The sequence below is a fragment of the Otolemur garnettii genome, unplaced genomic scaffold (assembly GCF_000181295.1).
Source record: "Otolemur garnettii isolate 467f Iridium unplaced genomic scaffold, OtoGar3 scaffold00029, whole genome shotgun sequence".
In the NCBI taxonomy this organism is placed as follows: domain Eukaryota; kingdom Metazoa; phylum Chordata; class Mammalia; order Primates; family Galagidae; genus Otolemur; species Otolemur garnettii.
The window spans coordinates 14,352,805-14,357,816 of record NW_003852424.1 but is presented as its reverse complement, the minus strand read 5'-3'; the positions used below and the strand labels follow the sequence as shown (position 1 = coordinate 14,357,816).

The window sequence follows — 5,012 nt, the reverse complement described above, 5'->3', positions numbered from 1 at the left end:
GTGTCCGGCGCTCCCGCAGGGCTGGGAGAGGGAAGAAGTGCCCAGAAGGTCGGGGCTGTCGGCCGGCCACAGGGATGTCTTTTACTATAGGTGAATGAACGTGCCGGCCGGGCCGGGCCCCAGCGGGCGCCTCCCAGCGGTCTCTGCGGCGGCCTGGGCTCCCGTGTCCCGGCGCCCCGCGCCTGCGCCGTGAGTGCGTGTGTAAGCGCATGCGTGCGCGCCTGGCATGCAGCCCAGTGCGTGTTGCCCCTAGCACGACCGCATGGCGTTCGCGCTCGCTCTGAGCGGCGGCCTTTGTTCCGGGGCACTGGGCAACGGATGCCTAGCTGTGGACAGACGCTGCTGGGAGGCTGGGGGGTGGGTGGGACTCTCCCTTCGGTTTGCGTGAGACGTGGGGCGGGGAACACTGTGGAGCGCCCGGGGTTACGCGGAGTCCGATGGGGACGGCCAGCTTGGGGATCGGAGTGTGGGGAGGGTGTGCTTGAACGTGCCAGCCCCTGGGCCCACCCCAATCCTAAGATTAGACTTCCCAGGGTGACTGGACCACTACCCACTTTTCCACTCTTGGACAAGTTCCAAGGCCATGGCTCCTTGTAGGTGGTAATAGAGACCTGAGACACTACTTTCTGAGCCCAGTAAATTGCCTTTGCATCGATGAAGGTTGTGGTCGAAGGCTTTCAGAGCCCCCTTCCTCTGAATTGCAAGGAGGCAATGCTTTTAGCTAGGGAAAAGTGACAGGGAAGCCCCTCGTGGAACAAAGAGTTAGTCGCTGGCCTGCAGCCCAGACCCAGACAGGCGGCCACCTGCTGTTTGTCTTCCTCCTTTTTCCTGACTAGCAAAAGAAAAAGCACTTTTGAATCTGAGCCAGCTTTGACCGAGGGGGTCTGTGCTTTGCCATCCCGAGGTGCTGTCAGGCCCCTGGTAAAAAGAAAGCTGAACACCTGCCACGTGCCAACTGCCAATCTGGGTGCTGCTAGGAGTGCTGGGTCTCTGTCCTTCCCCTCAGCCTGAGGTTGTGGGTGACCGCCTGGTGAAGGCAGGTGGTTTGTATGGACCAAGGACAGGCAAGAGCACTGCTGCCGCCACTGAGCACTTTGGTCCTCTGTGGTACTTTGCTGTCCCGGTTTAGGAAAGCTTATCGAGCTGGAAAGGGATGGCTTGGGCAGATAGCTGCCTGTGGTACTGGTCATCCAGGACAAGCTCAGACTTGATTTCCAAAAAGTGTGAGGGCAGTGAAGTGGAGGGGAGACTTGGTCCCCCAAATTGGTGTTGGAATTAGTTGGAATTCTATAATTTCAGGAATTGAAATTGTGGGACTGGCTGGCCATGGTGGCTCACGCCTAGCACTCTTGGAGGCTGAGGCAGGTGGATTGCCTGAGTTCACAAGTTCGAGACCAGCCTGAGCAAGAGCGAGATCCCCACCTCTAAAAGTAGCTGGAGCCTGTAGTCCCAGCTACTTGGGAAGCTGAGGCAAGATGATAGCTTGAGCCCAAGAGTTTGAGGTTGCTATAAGCTATGATGCCATGGCACTCTCCCCATGGTGTCATAAGAGTGGGGCTGCAGGCAGTGCCACTTAGGGACATATCTTTGCATTCATTTCCCTTTGCTGTTCAACTCTCCCTGCCTTTTCAGAAAGCCTTAAACTTGTGGTTCTGTCCTCAGGCCAGGATCTGTCAGCATGCTAACTCCAACCACTTGTATCCAAAGGTGGCTGTGGCAGGTCTATGTTTACCTCTGTAGTCCTTTGTTAATATAACAAATGCTGGCCAGGCTCGGTGGCTCACACCTGTTATGCCAGCATTCTGGGAGGCTGAAGCAGGTGGATCCCCTAAGCTCAGAAGATTGAGACCAGCCTGAGCGAGAGCGAGACCCCTCTCTATAAAAATAGCCAGACATAGTTGAGGGCACCTGTAGTCCCAGCTACTTGGGAGGCTGATGCAAGAGAATTGCTTGAGCCCAAGAGTCTGAGGCTCCTGTGAGCTATGATGCCATGGGGCAACAAAGTGAGACTCTGTCTCAAAAATAATAATAACAACAACAACAACAAAAGCTCTGCAGCACCTGCTGGTGTGTCAGGCATTGCCTAGGTGGATCCTGGCTTTTCATCTGGGAGCTGTGATCCTCCTGAGTGACAGCCAGAGCGACAGTCATCTCCCTTTACAGCCATTGTTACAGGGGGTAACATGCCAAGGTTGTTGAGGGCAATTAACAGTTCCTGGTTGAGATGGGAAAGGCTTCTCAGAGGAGATGACATTGAGTGGAACTGGGACCCCTATGCAGAGAGAGGCCCTAGTGAGGCTCAGCTGACTTCAGCTTGGGAGCTGAACTAAGGGCAGCTTGTCTGGAGACTCCTGAGACTCATTATCCCACCTCTCTCTTTCCTTCTTCTGCCATGAGGACCCCACTCTGAGCTCTTTACCCTGAGTATAGGGGTCTAACAATGGAGAAAGGCAGGGGAAAGCTCTAAGAAGGCTGGAGAGCTTTTAGATTTCCTGTTGGAAGGAGTGAAGCCAGAGTGAGCCCAGAGTAGACTTCTGCAGATCTGGGGTGTTCATTTATTGAGGCTTTGATCTGGGGCATCTCGTTGGCATCTACACTCTGGGTAGGCCTGAGAGAGCTCAAGTTGTAGGGTTCATTTTATTCCATACGGTTGGTTGTATTTAAGTTTTTTTTTCCAATAAAGTATCAAGAACATCTTTCTGTGTCAATACAGATCTACAAAACCTTTTCTAAAAATTGAAATACAACGTTCCATAAAAGTTACCCTAGTGTATAATTCAGTGGTTTAATATATTCACAAAATAAATGAGAAAAAAAAAATATATATATATTTTCACAAAGCTATGTAACCATCACCAGTAATTCCAGAACATTGTGGAAGCCTGTTCCCATTAGTAGTCGCTTCCTGGTAACCACTGATTCACTTCCGGTCTTGATTTTTTTTTTTTTTTTTGAGGCAGCTTTATTGAAATGTGGTTTCCATACCATACAGTTCAAAATGTGCAAGTCAATGGTTTTTTCTTTTAGTATATTCACAAATATGTGCAACTATTATGAGATTCAAATTAAGAATTTTCATCATCCCATAAAAAAAATTACTGTCTTCTATTCCTGTTTCCCCAGCCTAAAGCAACCACTAGTGTACACTCTGTGCCTCTGTATTTATTTCCCTGTTTGCCTTCATCATAAAAGGCAGAATAGCTTCGTTTGGACAAGAGAACTGCTGGGGATGGCTGGGTGTGGTGGCTTACACCTGTAACCCTAGCACTTTGAGAAGCCAAGGCAAGGCAGGTGGATTATTAAAGCTCATGAGTTAAGCAAAAGGAAGACCCCATCTCTACTAAAAATAGAAAAATTAGCTGGGTGTTGTGGTGGGCATCTGTAGTCCCAGTTATGGGGTATATTGAACTAAACATGTGACCAAACATTTCTGTGCAGACGTTGTAGAATTGGGTTTCCCAATTGTTCTCTTCATTATCCTGGTCTGCCATGGGCTAAGATATCTAGGGATATCTTGTCCTAGAGGTTTCAAGGGAGAACCAATAAAATAGAGCCACTCACCAATCTCAGACAGATAAATCACTAATTAAAGGGACTGTTTAAGACTAGCTTAAATCTGGGCTAGTAAGCACTATGCAAGTGTTTTTTTTTTTTTTTTTGCAGTATTTTTGGCCAAGGCTGGGTTTGAACACACCACCTCTGGCATATGGGGCTGGCGCCTTTAAGCCACAGGCGCTGCCCACCATGCAAGTGTTAGACAACTTTATTGAGATATAATTCTTATAGCATATAATTTACACATTTAAAGTGTGCAATTCAGTGGGTTTTTTGGTTTTTTGAGACAGAGTCTCACTGTGTCACCCTTGGTAGAGTGCTGTGACATCATACCTCACAGCAACCTCAAACTCTTAGGCTTAAATGATTCTCTTGCCTCAGCCTCCCAAGTAGCTGGGACTACAGGGGCCCACCTGCCTGCCACAATGCCTGGCTATTTTTTTTTTTTTTTCCACTGTAGTTGTTATTGTTTGGCCGGCCCAGGCTGGGTTCAAACCTGCCAGCTCCATGTGGCTGGCACCCTAACCACTGAGCACAGTTGCTGAGCCCAGTGGGGTATTTAGATAGTCTCACTTTGTGGCCCTCAGGAGAGTGCTGTGCGGGTATCATAGCTCATAGCAACCTCAAACTCTTAGGCTTAAGAGATTCTCTTGCCTCAGCCTCTCAAGTAGCTGAGACTACAGACACCCACCACAATGCCTGGCTATTTTTGTTGTTGTTGTCATTGTTTAGCAGGCCTGGGCTGGGTTTGAACCCACCAGCCCTGGTGCATGTGGCCGGCCCTCTAATCACTGAGCTACAAGTGCCAAGCCCACCCAGCTATTTTTTAGACATGGGGTCTTTCTCTTGTTCAGGCTGGTCTTTTTTTTTTTTTTTTTTTTTAAAAATTTTTTTTTTTTTTTTTTTTTTTAGAAACTTTATTTATTTATTATTTTTTTAAGCCAGGGCTGGGCTGGGTTTGAACCCACCACCTCCAGCATATGGGGCCAGCGCACTACCCTTTTGAGCCACAGGCGCTGCCCCCAGGCTGGTTTTGAACTCCTGAGCTCAAGCAGTCCACCCACCTCAGCCTCCGAAGTGCTGGGATTACAGGCGTGAACCACTGCACACAACCAATTTTGTGGTTTTATGTATATGCACAGAGTTGTGCAATCATCACAACTGCCTAACATCAAATTATGATGTTGCTAGGCATGGTGACTCATGCCTGTAATACCAGCATCTTGGGAGGCTGAGTAGCAGATCACCTGAGCTCAAGAGTTCGAAACCAGCTTGAGATAGAACAAGACCCCATCTCTAAAAATAGCCAGGTGTTGTGGTAGATGCCTGTAATTTCAGCTTCTTGGGAGGCTGAGGCAAGAAAATCTCTTGAGCCCAAGAGTTAGAGGTTGCTGTGAGGTGTGAAACCAGAGCACTCTACCCAGAGCAACAAAGTGAGACTCTGTCTCAAAAAAAAA

General features: G+C 48.8%; 1 protein-coding gene across 2 annotated transcripts in view; it reads left to right on the top strand.

Annotated features, from left to right (window-relative positions):
* Nucleotides 1-6: 6 nt before the first annotated feature.
* MBD3 (methyl-CpG binding domain protein 3) overlaps nt 7-5,012 on the top strand; it is a 15,457-nt gene continuing 10,451 nt past the window's right edge. For both annotated transcript variants that reach the window (XM_023512531.1, XM_012804567.2), the window contains exon 1: nt 7-90. The gene's annotated coding sequence lies outside the window, so the exon portion shown is untranslated. The remainder of the gene's footprint in view (nt 91-5,012) is intronic.